Genomic DNA, 20,914 nt, shown 5'->3' with positions numbered 1-20,914 from the left:
AAAAGGCACATGGATGAAATCCAAAAAGAAACCCAAAGAACCACACCTCTCAATATTGAATCAGCCACTCCATACCAAACCTTTCCTCTGAAGGAACGGGTAAGGGGTACAGCAGGCTGAGGAACCCAGTATCTCCTGTTAAGGTCACCTCTCCACAAACAGTAACAATGAAGGGTCATCTCTGTCCACAGGTGCATATACTGATGTGCTTCAAATGATTTTTTAAAAAAATTTTGGTTTACCCAAAACTATTCATACTTGAAATACCATGTCCTTGATCTGGATTGTTCTAAACCCAATGTTTCATATAAAAAATAATCTCCTCCCAAATATATCAAATGCTGATATACATTTTTGTTGAATTCATGCAATTTTAATGAGGAAGAGTTTGGGTTTGGTTTTTTTTTGAAGAAAATTAAGTAATTCTCACTGACTTCTTCACTTTGCAACCTTTCAACCACACGTAAGAAAAGAGTTGTCTTTGCACTGACACCTGCAGTGACTCCCTCTAAGCACATATGCAAGCAGGCAGTGTCAAAACATGCTTCTTAAAGTGATGCCTGAAAGAAATTTTTGGCCAGAAGACATCCATATAGGAGTTGCAACATGAAAACTTGCAGAGGGGAGTGGATACATGCTACCCTGCCCAACCACCCCAGCTGTCACAACAGGGCATGTGGAGCAACTAGGCAACAGGATCTCACCTATGCTATGTCAGCACTGCATTTATTAAGCCATTTTCCATTTATGTAAGTTGATATTTTAGCTTTCCTAAACCTTCTTTCACATTCTCCTCCCCGCTTAGAGAAAAATCCACAAGGAACAACCTTTCCTGCCTGCTCCTTCTGTTTTTGAGTGTGCCCCTGCGGCTCTGCCATCCTTCAGGTACCTGGGCAGAACATCAGGTGGGGCCAGAGCCCTCGACCTGCAGCAGGGGCTATCCTGCACACTGATATTGCATCATATATCCAACGAGGATTTTTAATCATCCTGATGATGACAGCTTCCCTTAGGGTAACTTCAGTGGGCTGCCTCAGTCCTCTCCGACTGAGCATAAATCACAGCTGACTTGGGAAGAGTACTAAGCTCTTCAATGTCTTGAAAAACACAGCCAGTGGGGAGCTGTAAGGATGAAGACACTTTATAGATCTGAAAACTACATCTGAGCATCAAATGCTAAATCTAGTGCTTAGGGGCACTGTGGATCTCTGACACTTCCAGGAGGACACTGAATGCATAAACTTGTGGATGGATTACACGCATTACACTGATAAATAAACACAGTGTTTTCATGCAGTAGACAAACTGTTTCTCCTGCCATTTACCATAAACTACCTGCTTTTACACCCTGCTTAGGAACACTTCAAAAAGAAGCACTGATAGCAAAGCAATTATTTGAGCTCCAAAATTAGGCAACAGTGAATCATTGTCTTTGAAACTAAACCCCACATTGTACAGACTGACCCACACGATCAAATCTTTGCAGTCAGTTCAACAGACTTCCAAGTGGCCACCAGCATTCACCCACAGGGATCAGCTTGTCAGACCAAGGAGGAGTGTTAAATTACAAGCTTTGTACTCATGGCAAGCATGTTGATTAAATAAGTAAATAAATAAAGATCCATTTTAATAATGGCAGCATGGCAGCCCCATGCAAAAACTTCAAAACCTATTATCATTTTGAGCTCACTCTAATATTAGTTAAAAAAATATCAAATCAACAGCATCTTTTAATGTCTAACCAAACAACTACACTCATCCCTGGTTAAACTCTGCCACACTGGAAGAGAATCAGAGATTAATTTAATTGAATTAATTTGGCTTTTAACCTAGACAATAAAATTTAGTAGTATAAAAGCTTAAATCCCAACTGGCAATGTAAGAATGCCTTAGGGTACACTCTGCTTCTTGCCAACACCACATATCCACTTTTAAAGCTTTAAAATGAATCTCTGACTTTTGTTTCCACATGTATAGGCATATACTACGTTTATACTACAAAAAACAAACATTGACTTGCAAGGGTTAATAATATGGTGCTTGCTAATACATAACCTCAAAACTATAGCAAACTATGGATAACCTACTTCTTCAAAATTGGACATAGAAGAAGGAAAAAAAAATCTGCTCTTTACCAAGACAAAAGAAGCAGAAATACTGAATGACAACAGGATTCTGAAGTCACTTCATTGAACTGCATTGTTATCTTTGGCATTAAGTTCATCATACACTTACTATTAGTCTAGCAAGCACCTTTTTTAACAATACTTAGCTAGGTGTCTTCTGTCATACTTGAGGAACTACAAGAAACAATCTCAGTTTCTAAAACCATCATCATGACAATATTGCATTCATTTTCCCATTAGCCAGCAAGGCATGTACCATTTTCTGTTACCATAACAAATACATTCAGAGTATGCAGATCTATGCCTCATATAAACAGAGAAGCAAATCAGCCCGACCTACACCCCTGAACTCTCCACACCAGTGGGTGGAGATGGCAAAGAGTTGAGGAGAATCCAGCCCACAGTGTCACAAAGGAGGCAAGAGGACAGAAGCACATCACGTTGCACTGCCATGAACACAAAATGTTCCATATCATTATGTGCAGCCAAGGAGGCACTTGTATCTACAGGGATGGAGGTATTATGTTTGCCTGACTTTAAATACCATCAACAACAGACACCTTTTTTTTTCTTTTTTTTTTTGTCTTTTCTTTGTGCATGTGCATGTATATGCCCATTCCCAGGCAATGCCAAACTAAGGGTAACTGAGTCATACCATCACCCTCTGGGGCCAGGTTGGGCATTGCTAACACTGACAAACTCCTACTCGCAAGAAAGTGCCTCTCAAGTCAGCGAGGCTCCTCCGATGAGTAACAAGTGCTCACTGATGTCAGTGAAGATTACCCAGTGAGGGCTTTGAAGTTGCTGTTTTGCAGTGGGGGGTGTGTGTGTGCACATGCACAGGAGCAGACACGACTCCCTAAAAGCCATGAATTCATCATCACCCTACAAGGCAGTATGGCTTACAGTCAGAAAGTGAGATAATGACCCTATGCCATGACCTCAAGGTAGAAATAAACTGGGCGTAGGCGGTACCTACCGATACCAGGATTAACATGACTCAGGGAATACAGGGCTGAAATAAAGTATTCAAGAGACACAAAACAGATGCCATAAGCACATCCCCTTTTGCCAACCCAGTTCCCTGTCATCCTGCTCCACTTTCCATGCCACAGTGTATATTCAGCACACCTAATACCAAGCTGTAGTCTAACGTATGCTGACGTGAATTTAAACTAATAAAACCAAAGTAACCAGAGAAACACCACTAAAATGCACAGTAACTGAGCAAGGTTTAGCCTCTGGGGTCAAGTTGATGCTATGTCCTAAAGTAATGGAATGTGTATCATTTTCTGACCACTACCTAGAAGAAATTACAATGCCATTTACATGTGCAGGGGATGTGGCACCACTTCACTTCCAGTTGCACTGCTCAGGAAATACATAAAAGTAAGCTTTGTATCTGTGCATATTTATTATGCCATACAGCTCTTACTAATAGGCTGAATTACCAAAAACAGAAAGATACTGCTGCTGCTTGCAAAAGGAAAATGTCTTTGCAATGAAAGAGAATGCCATACACAATACTCTTCCTCAGGGAAGAGAGCTGTACTCACATGATTATACCTATGCTATATGGCACGCTAAACCTTTTCCTCCTTGGTCATAGATCTCTTAGGTAACTTTTCCCTACCATCCCGCTGTAATGGACACAAAGAGAGAAGGCTAATGAATCATCCTAGTATTTTTCAGGTACATGACAGGTTAATTTCTGGAATGACCCAGGAACGTTGGCATTGACCACATTTCTAGGCACCCATGGTGTGATACAGAACTAGAGCCCCATGGTGCTGTTCTCCTGCAAGCCTGTGTCAGGACCAGTTTCTGCACAGAAACCAGCTGCGTCTGGAGGAGAGCAGAGGACATTTCTACCCTGTCACCACACAGGCAGCCTTCACTACCAGGAAGACTGTAGCCAAATTTTTGCCTTGCATTATGCATACACATTCAAATGCCAGATGAATGCCAAGCACCAAAGTTGGCTTTCCCCCACTGTAGTAAAATGCACAGTAAATTCAATTCTAGTAACTTATTCTTGTGAAGAGGACTGTGATAATTAACAGATATTTATTAGCATTTAATTTGACAGCAGATAATGCTTTGGAGAACTTTAATGACCCCTTAATGGATCCATACAACCACATGTACACAGAGGAGATACAATCAAGTCCTGGAACTTAATTCATACTGTGTGTTTGTACACATCCCAGAAGAGCAGCAACAGATCATCATTGTTACTGGGTGCTACCATATGACAACAGCTTATAATTATACTCTCTTGATAAATCATAATCTTCTGTAAGCCTGAACCACTGACTTTGTGTCAGATAGAAACAGATGCCTGCTGTGTTCCCACGCACCTTTACCTGGCCATCATGTTGTGGTTTGATGTAGAGGATGACTGTTACCATAAGGAACTGATCACACCTACAGAAGTCTGGAAAAGGGAACTTTGAAAGTCCTCATTTTAACTCCTTTATAATGCTAAAAATATAAAGCTACTACTTCTTTTTAAGAGAGCAGAAACATTATACCCAGTACATTCTTTGCAAAAGTCATCAGAGTTAAGGCTGTAGTAGTAAAAGTCACGTCTAGAAAATTTGCTTTCAGGACAGATTCATGACAGTATTCACAGAAAAGACAGAAGATGAACAACAGACTTCCCAAGTGCTTTTTCTTTTCATGGCTGTTTTTGCTGACATGCATCTTTCACAAACCCAGCTAGTCCTAACAAATTCTATTCATTAACAGCAATTTATTTTTTAAGGAAGTTTGCTACCAGTGCTAAAAATTAATCAGTCTTAGGTGGCTATTTGGATTGTGCCTGACATCCTTCCAACCCTTCTGTGCCAACAGCCTGGTTTCTCAGCATAGCTCAATTCTTCTCACGGGCCCCTTGCAACACCTGGATCACTCCTGTTTTCATTCTGAACACAAACCTGCTCCACTTCATATTCCTCCTCCAAAAACTCTCATGCTCAGCATGCCACATCCACCCACTCATCCCAAGTCTCTGCCACCTTCAAGTTTTGAGCGCTGACACCAGCTCAAGTTCAGAAGTGCGCAACAGCCAGGAAAATTGAAAATGGACCAGAGAGCAAAGAACACCTGGGGGACAAGAGACAGGAAACAAGTCTACAATAATCAGAGATTTGTGCAGTAGAACCAAGTCTTAAGTCCCTTCAAGAAACTACACAGAAGAAAAATTCAGTCACCTCACACACATGCAAACACATCTGCCCAGCCAACCTCCTCTTCTTCTCTTTAAAATCTCCTCTCCATAAGCACCACCACTCTAATTTCTCCCAGGGCTCCTTGTGATGAAGCAGGACTGCACAAGCTAAGCCCCACAGAGAACACCAGGTATCTCCCATATCCTGCTCCTGCACAGCTCTGCACACACTCCATCTCATTCTGGCGCTGCTGCAGGGCGGCAGAGACCACCCAGCAGACCAGTGCCACAGGAAATAAATCAAATCTCAGACCCCATTAATGCATCTCAGACAGCGACATCCAGCAACACTGTACAGGGACATGATGACATGGGGAGCCTCAGCCTCACCACTCATGAAGAAAAGCATCACCAAAGGGCAATGATTCTTTTAGTACCTTAATGCAGGTAACTACAAATTCCAGCCATGGTAATTTCTGATGAAAGACAGACACCTAGCTTCAGAAACTCAGCGTTCCTAGGTACAGGAGAAAGTAGTTCTCCACCTTCAACAGCCTTCCTGGATACCTACAGCTCCTCCAAACACCCATTTCCTCCTTCTTATTTCTGTATGATCTTGTTACAGTCTTTTTTCCTTTAAGGCTGTGTTCAGCTCAATATACCCTATTTTCTTCTCCTCCAGCTGCTGCTTGCACCAGCTCTTCATCACTTCTGAGCAAAGAGACCGACACTGATGCCAGACATGAAACGGCTGAGATATTTACAAGTGAACCTGCTCATATTGGCATAGCTCCGCTAATGCCTAACACAAGGTGTAATTACCTCACTTGTGGGTGGAATTACACAAGGAGTAATTCTGGTTACCTGGTCTTCAATAAACTTCACAGAGCTGCTGTAAGATTCCACAAGAATTGAGTTATGCTAGGCAAAATCTATTAGACCATAACAGCATGGGAAGAAAGGAGGGAGGACTGTGTGAAGAGTATTTTTATTAGTCGCCTGCAAAATTATTTTCCTACATTCACATACTGCTATACCTACATAGATATTTTCTTTCTAAAATAAGACTCAAGTTCAAAACTTCATTTTGCATATTAGAATGAGAAACTGAGATTTTAGCCCTTCAAAGACTGTTATCTTCTTCAAAGTGTACAATACAATGAATAAAGCAGAATAAACTGTGCTTAAGAAAACAAAAATCTGTCTCATGTCTAGCATCTTCTTAGTTGACAGACTCTCAACTCTCATCATCTTGTCCTTTTTCTTACATGTTGAAGAGAGTTTAGTTTAAAAGATAGTGTTCTTCTTCCATGGAGATCACAGATGACAGACTGTACCAAGTGATGAGGTTTTTTTCCTGTTCAGAGGAAGTACCAACTCAGAGGGCAGCATTCCCAATAAAACTGAGCCAGCAGGACAGCTTTAGGCGCGCTACACACTCCAGAGTAACCTGCGCCAGTGTGCAAACTGAACTGCAGGAGAAAATACTTAAGCCAAAATTCAGACAAATTTCTTGACCCTGTCATTGCTCTTGGGCTGCTCATCCTTTATCAAGTCTATTATGCTCTCTCGTCCATCCTCCAGAAGCACAAAATTCACAGGAGAGCCACATTAGGCAGGCAACTATCTGTCTTCCTCTCCAGTCTGGTGATAGAAGTTTTGATCCTTGGATATCAGTCTTAGAACCTGCAGGAAGCTTGGACAAGCTTTCTGTGAGGACAGAAGAAAACCTAGTTTTTAGAAGGGTAAGGAATTAGCTTGATCTCTTGCATCTCAAGGTCCCCATTTCCTTCCCTTTTGCTGGCCTGCCAGATCAGCCAGTTCCCAGAAGATTCTTTTTAAGCTTGTATCTTCCACTCCTCTAACAAACCAAGTCAGCATTTCTCTTCCTGAACTTCTTGTTCTCTCCCTTATCTTCTGTCAGAGCCAAGGACACAAAAACAATTACAGGTCTCTCCACCAATCTTTTGCAGAGCTCCACATCTAGCTATAAAGCTGCAGAAATGCTCACCTGCTATTTCATTTATTTGACTTAGTAAGTGTTGAAAAGCCAAATAAATGTCACTATGTTATCTCAAGCTGTACATCAGGACAAGGTAGGAAAGAGCATTAAAGTCACAACATCTCCTGAACTAGATAGCAGAAGATAAGAGTAATATCTAAAGGTTCCAACAGGGATGCCATATTTTTATCCCCCAGAGGGGATGCCCTGGTTTGCAACTCTATCCCTAGCTCAGAGACATATGTGTGATCTGCAATAAACAACTGGCAACTAAAGGATTTTGCTATGCAGAGATACACACAGTTTGTCTGCAAGTTAGAACAGGACACACAAAAGCCATCAGTCTATTGCACAGACTGCACATTATATACGTTGTGAATAAGAAAAGCCCTGGGTTCTGCACTGAAACAGAAGACACAACAGCAGGCAATTCAGCAGCAGGCATTTAAAATTTTGTTAGTGGCCCGCATGAATTTCACAAATTACTGTTTTGTACCATTTTGCAGACTTTTAACAAGCCAAACTACCCCTTTTACAATACTCAGGCTCCTTAGACATCTACTTCAGAATATAGAACTCTGAGGGGAAAGGCTGCCCACAATCTAGAAACCACTTTTGAGCTCCAGACACCCTCCTTCTAAGGGTATGAAACTCTGAAGCAAAATATTAGCAATCTTCGCCTCGTGCACTGCTTACTTTTGTGATGGTAACCTATAATCCCTAATCAACCTAGAAAATAAATGACCGATAAACCAATCTGCTTGTAACCCCATTAACAGATTCTGGCTTCAGTATCAACAGGGTAATTTGCTGAGACTATTTTTAATCCCAACTGCTAAACCATTAATCCCACAATTTCCACATTGTATTTCCACCAACCCCAAAATTTACTCAAGGTTACCAACAATTTTGCAACCATTAAAAAGCAGATAAATAAATAAATAACATTTGCAAATCACACCTCCTGGCATGGGAGAACTGACAGACTCCGATTACTTGGTTGATCCCGTTAAAGCCATTACTTTCTAATTGGAAAGAGTCATTCAGAAGCAAAGCTGTGTGTCTGGCATGTCACTTGACACCTGGTACGTACCGCTCATGATAAGATGAACTCTCCAATATGCTTTCCACGATGAAAAGAAGTGGGTTATTTCATCATACCATTGATAGTCACAGCTCTCTACTAAAATCTGTTCTAATTTAATGGGACCAAGGTTATCAACATAAATTGTCATGTTTTCTCTAACTGGCATTAAAATATTCTCCAACTATCCTTATTAATGTCAATATAAATTATGCATTGAAGATCACAACATTCATTATTGAGGTAAAATTTATCTGGAGGGAAAGAAAAAAAGAGACAAACAGAGCAAATCTAATTAAAGTAAGTATTTATAGATTTCATACATCTTTTCTCTTTAGTGATGAAAACACTTCCACAGAAAAGGTCTTAAAATAAGGATTCACAGAGCCATCAAAAACAGCACCAAGAAAGCATTGTGTTAATCAGCTAAAGGTACAGTTATACACAGGATGTTGCAAAGGGACTGCTGTGATAATACACGAGCCTGGTAGTTTATCCAAGGATGTATCAACATGCTAGTACAACAATCTGGAAGACAGACCCTTGGTTTCACGTAAGCAGATAGACACAGGAGGAAAAGCTGTATTTAGTGTTGGAAGGGTGGTGTTTAATGTTCCTTTCAACTTCTATAAATTATAACGTCAGCTATTCCTAATTGGTATACATTAGTATTCAAACATCACATTGAAATTAGAAGCTTAGCAGTTTTTCGGTACACTTACAGACTCTTCACACAAACACATGAATAACCTTGTTGAAATATTTTAGCGTCCCAAGGTTAAAAGAAATTATTTTAAGAGACAGATGGTGAGCAACTGGTACCTCAGTGAGGAGTGCCACCGACTTTTGAAAGTTCTCACGCAACACACCGTATGGAGCTAACTCCTATTTACTGCACACTTTGGGACTTTGTCTCAGCTCCTGAAACCCCGAAGATGTGCATAGATAAGATGGCAGAGGGGAAAGAAAGCCTAAAAATACAACTCCCAGGGAAATCCAGATCCAAAGGGAAAATAAGATATCTTATTTCCCTAACTGCATAGTTTAAGAGAGTCCTTCAGATGCCTGATTCATAGTTTTATCATACTTGTGGCTGCCAATACTGCTACCAGCTCACCAATGCAGGTGCCTCACAGTCTACCACAAAGCCAGAATGCATCCATTAAAATACACAACTAAGCAACCTCTGTGTAAAGACTGCTGGACGGAGGGGGGGGGGGGGGGGGGGGAATAGAGAAAGACTTTGCAAGCACATACTCAACCATCAAAAGAGGAGCTCTAGTTTCAGCCAGCAGAGACTGTAACACCTCGCCCCGCAATCCTTTACAACACACCGTGTCACTGGCTATTGTTCGCAACTCTTCCCGCAAACCATTTCAACATTCAGAGAATGACTATTTCTTAAGGAAATTATTTCAGAAGGGAAAAATACTGCTTACTCATGAACCTGGTATCATTTTAACAGTGAGGCAAAACAGCTACAGACAATTACATTGCACAATCCTAAATGCATCTTTTGTTGTACTACATTTCAGGAAAAGAATATTCTGAAACACTGAAATAAATCAGAGAATAAATGTGACTTGTTGTCAGCTAATACAATATGGGTTAAATGCTACCATGTGGTGAGTGCGCACACGTTACCCTTTTAAAAACAAAGAACATGGCTAATTTCATTCCCAGATCTATTTTTAAATACATAAACGTGACCATTTTAAAATTAGGCTACAATTGTGACTAGAACACCTCAATTTCCACCAGCTTCTCTTCCTCTTTCTTTACTGAAAACTAACACCACTTCCCTGCTCACCATCTTTTTAAAAAAGACAAGGAAAAATTACTCTTCAGTCAGCTTTATCCCCATAATAAGCCAACATAAGCATTTCCAAGCAGTATAAAAATAGTGACAAGCCAACTCACCGTTCTTCCTTTATTATACCTGCCGGAAAAGCAAAGCATGCATGCGTGTGTGTCTGTGTGTGTGTGTGCAGTACGTTAAAACTCACTGACACATGATCCGGTTTTCAGCAAACACTCACAACAGGACCTGCCCGACCGACAGAGCTCTCGTTTTCTCTGCACCCCGCAGCATGCACTGAGACATACAGTTTCAGTACACTCCCAGCCGAAAAAGAGCAACAACAAAAAAAAAAGAACCAAAGGAAACACGCATGAAATACAGACAGGGTAGCTGAAGTGGATGCTGTTGGTTTGAAAATTGTCTGTCTAGCCGCTGTGCTATTTGTTTTTATCATTATACTATAAATGAAACATGTCAGGAGTCTAAAAATAGCTACAAATTGTAATTACATATGCTTTGTAGTTTTTATTTTACTTTGAAAAGAAGATTAAAAGCTAGATCATTTTAGAAACCAGCCTTAAAGATTTAGGGAGCCACAAAATTCTTCTCCTTTTCAATTTGAAGTACACTGCTGGAAAGCATTTCCTTAGGGACATAAATACAACAGCCCCAACATGGAGAAGCAAGCTCCCAACACCACACAGTAAGATGGCAAGAAAGAAAAGAGGAAGAGTAGACAAAGGAAAAAGTAATTTCTTGGAGATTCTAAGAGAGCCCTGATTACAGATGTAATACTATAAGCTTTAATTAGGTGCTAAGTGCTGTGTGCTAAATTCATCCCTACATCCAGTGCTGTAAATTCAGAGCCACCCTACTAAAGTTACCTTGGGTTTACCACAACAGTACAACAGTAATGCCAGGCCTACAGCTTCTGCAACAGCCCATAATGAAATGCGGATTTTGTTGAACAAGCATTAAGCAACACAATATCCTGCTGATAAAAATTTAATTATTTTCCATAAGTAATAGCTTAAATGAAAGGTTAGCAAAAATGAATTTTAAGCAGTCTTGAATCCACAGAAAAGAACTTCTGTTCTTCCATGACTTAAAACAGTTTATAGACCAGTCTTCAGTAGCCCCTGTCCCAAGTGTCCCTGCCATGGACACCATGAGCAGTGTTAGCTCACAACTTGGGAGTGGTAAATAAACAACTTATCTCACAGCAGATGTGCGCTACTGCTATGAGACCTGCTAGAACTTATTAGGCAATAAATAGTTTGGTACCAACTTGAGAGATGCAAGTTCTGTCCATCCGAGCGCGAATTTAATCTCGCAACACACGCTTAATGCTCCATGTTCTTTGCACAAGCACCGTTGCCATAATGCAGTTTCAGGAATGCAAGGAAAAACTGCTAACACCAAGTGTGCAACAACGCTGATGGGCCTCTCCAGGTAATCAAGATGTAAACAACATCAAAAAATGAACAACCAGCTTTGAGTAATCATCACACCAAAAAAAAGAGAGCTCGCTGGCTTCAAATGGCAAAGCAGGTTCAGCAGATCAAGAGACTAAACATTTGCTGACTAACAGTTAGGTAATGAAAGTAAACATTTGTAATGAAGTCATCATCCTAATGAAAGCCTAAGTGGCAGCGTTAACTACCTGGACCATAATCCTCTTGCAAGTTTTAATGTGGGCTCACTAACATAGTATTTACTAGAATTGTTCCTGCTGGAAAAGGCAAGGAAGTCCCACTTACTTTTAACATAGAAGTGACAGCGAAGAAATATTGCTGTTAAGTCGTCCTAACTCCTGAGTACTGTACAGTATTTCTGTGCAGTTACAGTGGGTAACTGAAAAACAGAATTTTGCCTTCAATGTCTGAGTCAGAACAGCTTTATCCTAGCACTGAAGTGTATAAATATTTGCAGCATGTAAGATGTCTGCTTTGAAAAAGCAACATTGCTTCAAGTTTCAAATATTTATATTGCAGATATCTAATCAAATAAATGTGACTTTTTTGCCACTCTGTGATTAGGTATCTAGATTAAGCTTATAGCTAAAGGGAAAAAAATTACCAAAATAAGTTTTGGTTTATTAACTGCCAGTATAATTAAGGATTTCAGATACGCATATAAACTGTAATTCCACCCAGAATCACCCTCATGCAACTCCCAGTAGTCAATAGGAGTGGAAGGTGCTCATTATCGGTCAGCAATGGATTCGCACGCAACAAGTCAATTTTTAGGATGGTTGCACATGCTCTTATCCAACTAAAGAACACCACATGGTTGTGAAAAACAGCAGTAAGTCCATTTATCCTTTCTGTGCAGAAATTCAATGCCCATTCAGTTTTAAAAGGTATGTATCTACAAATTCATACTTGCATCTCAAAAATTTAGGCACTTTTCTTGTGAAATTTGCAAGCTTGGACAAGTTGCTTCCTGCAAAATGCAATCACTTTGCATTTCGGCTTACTATTTTGATGACTTTAAGAAACAGCATAGTCAAACCCAGATTTCCAGTTTAAGCACACATATGCAGACTTCATCACTGGTCTCTACAAAAGCTTATGCACTGGATCATTCTGTATACTGCATGTAATCCCAGAGAAGTTCTGGAAGTTCTTGGCATGAACTGAAGCCTTCGTAGAAGTTAGGCCTTTCCAAGCTGACAGGTTTTGGATCTTATTAAATATAGGTACCCTTCATTAGATGGGACCTCAGCATACAACTCATCAGATCTTAATCACAGAAAACTATAGCTAGGTAACTATAGATAACTATAAATATAGGTAACTATGGACAGATAATACTTATCAGCAATTATAACTATATATATATATATATGAATATATGTATATATATACAGTTTCATATATATATGAAACTGTATAAGACAATAGTTATAGGTAACTAAAGGTAACTGTTGAAGTCACCCGCACACAAAGACCTTTGCAAAAAAATCCAAATAAACACACTGTCCAAAATTCTCAAAAGTTGGTGAGTAGACCATTTCTATGAGGATACTCTTCTAGGCTGCCCCCTCTGGTGTAAGCACCCACAGTAGGGTGGCATTTGTGCATTTTAAAGGTTATGCATTTTTCAGTCAACTGAAGCCAACAGCCCTGCTTCTGAAGGTGATCTGTAAGATGTTAAGACATAAACATCCTCCTTTGCTAAAATGACAATCAATCCAATAGGCAGAGATTCAGAACAATGGCACAATCGTTTCCAACCCCTTCAATGAACGCTTCTGTACTGATAATTGCTATTATTAAATCTTGGTGACAGCGTGATACTATGACCAATTATAAAATCATACAATGAACCTATTTTTTTTAAGTTAATACATTAGTCATTGCCACGGGAAAACTTTAATCTACAAAATGTTGCTCCATTCTAGGCAGAGTTATTGAGGACACTTGCAAGTAACAGTAGGTAGATTTCATCCTAGTGATGTAAACTCTTTTCTACGATGCACAGAGAAATACTCATTCACATTCATGGAAGGACTAAAACATAGTTTGTCTGGTACAGGAGTTTAGAAGGTCCTGCTAAGCTTAGATGGGTGCTGTGCTAACAAAGACCACTCCTTTCTTTAAACATGTTTTAGATCATTCCTTAGGACAATGTCATTCTCACTGTTGCTTTATTTTTTCTCTCCTTTCTGTAGGCACTATCTTTGCATATTAATCTAAGAGTTTAGAGGAACGGCTATAATGCCCTATTGTTCACACAGACTCCACAGTACTTATCACTAACTAGGTGTCACTTCAACACCCCTCAGCTTTACAGGAACTAAAGGCTTGAAAACAAACCCCAGGCAAGAATTTCTAGAGATAGCTAAAAACCACTTTACACAAACAGCTAGTAAAGGTGTGCTTGGGCAAGTAACACAGAGCCCCACGCAAATGACTTTATTATACAGAGTTCACTCAAGATGGCTATGGCAGCTGCTCTTGTGAAACTGAAGATGTCTCCTGGAATATCTGCACCTTGATACTAATTACATCACAGGTGCTCCTATGAAACTTCAGCTTCTAGTTTCAACAGGGGAAAGCTCCAAAAACCACTGTACCCATCCTGGTGGGACAAAGCTGGGATACAGAGAGTAGCAGATGACCAGGCTGATGATGGTGGGTTTGCTGTGACAGAAGTGAAGGACACTTGGGCAGAGAAACAAAGCAACAACATTTACTGACAGACAACTCCTCCGGCCAGCTGCCACGGACAAACTCCTAGAGCAAAACTACCAACATACTCCCCACCGAGATGAAACTTCTGCTCTCATCATTAACACCTCTCCCTGGCACTGCGACTCCCTAAAACAGCCAACATCTCCTACAATGCTGTTATTTTTGGCCCATTGGCAGCAGCCAGCCTGGGGGGTAAGCACATGCAGGCCTCACTAGAGAGTCCAACATACACTACTTCCCACACCTGCCCACGGGACACAGTCACAAACTCGGGGGCAGGTGCACACACACACACATCTGAAGCATTCGATTAAGCATTCCCTCACCCCGCAGCCATTTAAGCCTCATTCTGCCATTCTGCCCTGCATACACATCCCCAGCAGCACCTAGAGGCACACACATCTGGCTCCCATGCAGCAATGCAACATACCCCATCCCTACCCTGCATCTGTGCACACGCACTCCTATCCACCTGCCGCAACACCCCTCCTGGCCCTGCATGCACCTGCCCGGCATGCAGCACCCAGCTCCCCAGCATGCGTGGGTACGCACTCCCCCAGCCCCATCCACACAGCCCTCGCAGGGCTGATGGGGGGCAGCTGAAGGTCACTGCCCTGCCACAGGGTCAGCATCCTCCTGCTTGGCCCAGGACACACAGGGCCTTAAAACACTGCTGGAAAGTAATGGTCAAAAATCAGGACACACAACACATCTCACAAAATAAAACTCTCGGCTATCATCCCACCCACACACCATGCCCGGGGATGGAGGCACAAGGGAAATCTGACATTAGATTTTGAAAAATATTCCCCCTCCCAAATCAGAATCAACCCATATTATGCCACTCAGTTTTTGCTTAAAATTACACCTTTTTTTTTTTTTTTTTTGGGTGGGGGGGTGTTGGTGGGGGGAGAAACTAACGAAATACACGGTTGCCAAGTCGAGTTAATGAAAAACCCTTTGGCTGTTAACTCATTTAGCGCAGCAAGCATGAAATAAAGTCCGTGGCACGGGGCCAAAGCGCAGCGGCCCTTCGCCGGGCGGGCTGCTGGGACCTCTCCCCGGCCGCCGAGGAGCCGGCCCTGAGCACGGCGCCCAGCCTCCAGTTTTGGGGAGAGACTCTCCAGAAACCGGCAAATCCGCCTCAAAATTATAAAAATGTTAAAATAAACCCCACAAAAATCAAAATGCCGATGGCCCCGCCAGGCCCGGCGAGCTTTTCCATAAAGGCACTTTTGCACCCGCTTCCAAAAAAACGCCGGATCCCAGGGCTGCGGGGGGAACGGCGAGGGGACAGCAGGAATGGGGGCGGGCTGGGGGTGCGCTTAGGGCAGGCCAGGACAGGACAGGGCAGGGCAGGGCAGCAGGAAGGTCGCGGGAAGGCGGCGGCACGGCGGCTCCCCGTCCCACCTCGCCGCGCCCCGACACCCCGGGGCCGAGCGGAGCGGGGCCGGGCCGGGCGGTGGCAGGGGCGGGCCCGCGGGCCAGGGCCGCCCCGGCGAGGCGGGGCCCCGGCGGGCGGGGGCTCGGCTCGGCGTCCGTCCGGCCCCGTTCCCCCACCCCCCTTTACCGCGGCACCCCCGCGTCCCTCCGCCTCCGAGGAAACTTCTCTGCTCGCTGGGAGAGTTCGGCTTCCCAGCCGGGGGAGACGCTGGGTGCGAGGGGGAGAGCGGCGAGGAGCGCCCAGCGATGGGGAGGAGGAAGAGGAGGAGGCGGCGAGAGAGTTGCGCCTCTCCCCAAAAAGGGACTTTGACCCCGCACCGCTCTCCGGCGGACCGCGAATTACATATTTTTGTCACAGGTCGGATCCTAACGCACGTCGACACAGCGTCTAATTTATGAACTCATCAGCCTAATTTCATTATTTAATCATGCGCCCAGCAATCGTGTTTCCTTAAGAAAGGACTGACCTATTTTTGGCTGGAGATAAACGATCATGTTAACAGATGTTAATCTTGTAATCTGTTTTTCCTGTAAGCACTTCACATACCCACGTTTCAGGCATTAAAAAAAAAAAAAAATTTAAAATCTTGTCCAAACGACTTGACGTCACGATTCAGTTCTTATTAAAAAAAAAAAAATAATAAATCTCGCAGTGGTTTCAAAGACATTAAATCTTTTTCACTTTATAAATGCTGATTTGTTCTGCCTCAACTCCCACAGGCTTTTATTTGCATTTCAAATTCCACAGGTTACACCAGTCGCCTTTTCAGAAAATGTACACCCAACAATAAGGCAGCAAATGCGGGGGGGGGGGGGGGTTGGGGGGGAGGGGAACCCTGCATCTGGATTAAATAAAGAACAGAATTAATGTTTCGAAAATAGTCCGAGCAAAATTATACTTGCACGTCCAGTAACCGAGCGCCTCCGTATCTATAGGGGTACTGTAAAGGATAAGATGTGGGCACACACAATGCGCATTCCCCAGAAGATCCCTGTCTGCTGATGGGAACTTATTAACGCTCCTAATAAATGGTGCTGACTCCAAACCGACACTTTTCGGCTTAAAACACAGGGTTTGTCTCCAGCAGCTAATTGCAGAGGTTAGCTGGTTTGAGGGGAAAAACAACGGCCGGCTGTCATGCTCCACCCGCCTCCCCACACGTATTGCCAGTTTTAGCACCCCACCTTCTTCCCTCATAGCAAAGTTTACCCATCCAAACTTTCCTCAACTTGCCCAAGTGCTTAATTCGCATTAGGATCGCGACTCGGCGCTATGCTAATGATCACCGAAGATAGTAATGGGGGGAGGGAGGGAGGGACGAGGAGGAGGAAAGCTTTTATAGCACAAAATGTCTGGAACTGCGTTATTTCTATTCTTCTTTTCTCTCCCTCCTTATCTCTCTCCCCTTCCTTCCCTCCTCTCGACCCCCTCCCCACCTTTTTTTTTTTAACATGTACATTAAACTCCCTGCCTCCCTCCCCCCACCCCACCCGCATCAAACGGGCTATTTTTCCTCTTCTGGAAATAATCGCTACGGAGACATTGTCCTCCGAGTCCTCCTCGCTGTCTATATGTGAATAATTGTTTTCTCTGCCCGCCCACCCCCAACTTCCTTTGATAAACTGTGTACTTCTCTAACGGGGATCACGCAGCGACCGACTCGCCACGGAACCGAGAGCGACTCGCAAACAAGGGGGGACACACACGGACACAGCCCCAGATCGGGCATTTCACGCACACGCCGGATCAATATTTGCAGGGGTGGGGGGAGAAAGGGGGGGAACAACCCACTGTTAATAATTGAAGTGGCTACTCGGGGCTCGACGACCCATCACCCACCTTCTTCAGCCGAAGCTTTTTACTTTAAAGTGCGGCAATTTGTTCTTTGTCTCTTAATGGATTAATATCGCAATCCGCCTCCCCTCAACGCCCCTGACGGAGCGTACAAAGCCAAAAGACTGCCGGAGCCCGCAGGGCTCCCCCACCCCCCGGCACCACCACTGCAGCAAACCCGACCTCCTCGCGGAACAGCGCAAAGTTACCATTTTGGAGCTGCTCCGACGACCGGGGGGACGGTCCCCGTACCCGGGGGGAGGCGCGAAGTTGAGGGGTATTTTTTTCCCCGCAGGGGCACAGCCCGAGGACCCCCCGCCCCCCGGGCCGTTCCCCGCCCCGCCGCCCCTCACCTCCTGCGCGGCCGGCGGCGGCAGCGTTCGGGGAAGGGCGCGCCGTGCCGCTCTGAAGGTGAAACCACGCGCCGCATGCGAGCGGCGCCGCGCTGCACATGATCCGCCGAGCGGCTCCACTGGCGCGGGCGGGGGCGGCCCCGCCGGCCCCCGCCGCGCCCCGCGCCCGCGCACCGCCCCCGCCGCGCCCGTGCCCCGCCCGCCCCGCCGCCGCCGCCGCCGCCGCCGCGCGTCCCCCGGCGGCCGCGCCGCTGTGGCCGGTGCCGAGCCCGCAGCACACGCCGGGGACCATTGTCTGCGCGGGGCAAAGTTGGGGCGCGGGTGCCGCCGCCCCCGGCGCTGCGGGAGAGCGGGGGGAAGGAAGGCGGGCGCCGTGTTGTGCGGGCGCGGAGTGGCGCTTCTGCCCACCGCCGCCCCGGTTCCCACGTACCTCCTCCGCTGTGAAAGGTGCGGGCTGGAGTTGCCCCAGATGCATTTCTATGAGAAACTTTTATTTTTTTCTTTTTATTCTTTTTTTTTTTTTTTTGGGCGAATTCCACTGGTAAAATATTTATGGATCTATTGAAATGCGCAGAAACAACAACATTAAAGTCCTCAATCAAGATCAAAGAGGAATACTGTTCAACAGCCACGCTGGGGAAGTTGAAAGACCTCCGAACAAATCAATCTGCCATATGGCTTTAGAAAGAAAAAAAAAATAAGCAACCAAAAATTCCTCCTTGTTCTTCCCCCCCCCCCCCCCCCCCCCCCCATGGCTGAAAAGTTGAATTCTTGTTTTCCTGCCTGTTTGTGAAGCCCGGCTTAATCACGCCAAATCTGTGTGTGCCACAGGCCAGGGGAGTGTGTTTAGTCTATGGCTGGGAAGCCTAATTTAACGCTCGGTACTAGACATCAAGGGTGTGGATGGAGCCCTTTTTTTTTTTTTTTTTTTTTTTTTCTTTCTTTCTTTGTCTCATGATGTGCGATGACGTACAATTGACACGGAGCGCTTCTTTTGACGGAGGGACGGTGTTATCTTGGCGCCCCGGGCTGGCAGAACCCCATTGCCCCCGGGCACCCCGGCTCTGAGCTCCCCGCCGGAGTCGCCCCCCTGCCCCCGGCCCTTCCTGGGCGCACCGGCCCCGCTCCGCCCTCCCTCCGTCTTGTATTTGGGATGCGAACTGCTCCGGCAAGGAGAAGAAAACAAAATTGGCGCGGGGGGAGGCTTTAAATCCTGCCCTTTCCAGTGCTTATTACAAGAACCCTCAGAATAAAGGGACGGGGTGGGGGTAGGGGGCAGCGAGCGAGAGGAGAAAGTTGGTAATGAAGGATACACGAATCATAAAATGTAAGCTATGTGTGATTAATGATCTGCACTAATTTGTATAGCAGGCGTGTTAAAGGTCATTGACAATTGTTGCTGCTTTCAGCATGAATGGCTGAGTGGGATGTATTTGGGACAATCAAATTTAATTCTAATTTACAGAAAAAAAAAATAACTAGACGTGCATAGCAGCTGGTCAAAATATAGAGAGGACGGACTTTAAAAAATGCACGTTGCCTATTCTTCAAAAACAGCTTCATTACATTAATATGGTGTCTTTAAGTGCCTCAATAGAAAATAATGCATCTGGAATGTCTGGATTTTGTCCCTTATGCATCAGCATCTTTCCTGCACACTTTTGCAATTGCTGGCCAAATTGGGTTCCCAGTTACTCCAGAAGTACATCATTTTGCGGGAATTCCGAGTTCACTGGTGCCATATTTACCTGTGAATGGACCAGGGCAGATGTCACCTCTCTGAGCCTGAAGAATCCACCCCAGGCGGATCACACAAGTGTGTAGATTCTCTAATCACAGTTTATATAGTACTTTAACATTTCTTTACACAAAGAGTAAGAAATCCATTATAAATCAGCATTCCTGGGCAGTATTTAGAACTACAGTATTAAGCTAACAATTTCCATATGGTGAAAATTGACAAGTCAGAGCAATGAAAGGTGCATGAGACTTCTCAACTCCTCTACCTAAAAATGTGATTTTTATGACCTACTCCTTTTCTCTCGGAGTCTGTGCAGATTCTTTTCCTTAGACAGTAAAACATGAGAATACAGAACACAGTGCTTGCTCTATTACTTGACAGAGTAATGCTTAAAATGCTTAATATTTTCCATATTTGCTTCCATAGGGCCCAGTCTTACACTCCATGTTCCCGTAAGAAAATAGTAGGCTACAGGAGTGAAAGGACTGCAGCACCCATTCTCAAGCTTAGTAGGCAAGGGGTATTCCACTTTAATGGAAAGGCAATTAAAAATTCAGAAGATGCAGAGACCTTAAAAACAATCAAGCGGTATATTAATTTCACGGAAAGTCACCAGCAGAGTTCCTCTGTCCATGTAATTTTAAATAGGAGATTTTCTCACATTTCTTCTGCTGAGACCAGCACTTCTGGGTTTTAAAAGCAAAACTGAAACAGTGTAAGAATTTATAGACTCAAAAGAGATGCAGGATATATTTGTATAGTATCATCTATGTCATTAGAAATTTCAGGTAGAGGTTATGTTCTTAATTTTCAATTCGTTACTAGTGTACCATTTCCTTGGGTGACTAATTTGTTTGCAGACAGTTTACTCATTTTATCTTTGCCAGAAATCTTCCAGGAGATGTCCTCCAGTTTCAAATTCTTTAAATTACAGTATTTTGTATGAGAATGTCAGCGATATTAATGGCTCAATACGTGTTTTACTATTTATAGACTTGCATGTATAATAATTCTGGCTAATGAAATATTTGGAGCAGGAAAGCATTTATTTACTTTTGCTATGGTCTAATAAATTATTTGTTCAGCATTTGGGACCAGGCTTTCTCAAGTTAGGGAAAATGGCAGTTTGATGAAATTCTGTGTGATGACTTGTCTGCAT

General features: G+C 43.7%; 1 protein-coding gene across 6 annotated transcripts in view; it reads right to left on the bottom strand.

Annotated features, from left to right (window-relative positions):
* Positions 1-18,151, bottom strand: part of ZNF516 (zinc finger protein 516) — a 100,408-nt gene extending 82,257 nt beyond the window's left edge. For 3 of the 6 annotated variants that reach the window (XM_030265890.4, XM_030265888.4, XM_030265892.4), the window contains exon 1: positions 18,015-18,151. The gene's annotated coding sequence lies outside the window, so the exon portion shown is untranslated. Of the gene's footprint in view, positions 1-10,304; positions 10,428-17,870 lie in introns of those variants that run through there. The other 3 variants (XM_030265891.4, XM_030265889.4, XM_072924459.1) reach the window with 3 other exon arrangements.
* Between the last annotated feature and the right edge of the window lie 2,763 nt (positions 18,152-20,914).

This window comes from Taeniopygia guttata, chromosome 2, assembly GCF_048771995.1.
Source record: "Taeniopygia guttata chromosome 2, bTaeGut7.mat, whole genome shotgun sequence".
NCBI lineage: Eukaryota > Metazoa > Chordata > Aves > Passeriformes > Estrildidae > Taeniopygia > Taeniopygia guttata.
Note: the sequence above shows the minus strand (reverse complement) of the source record. Positions and strands in the feature narration are given on the sequence as shown.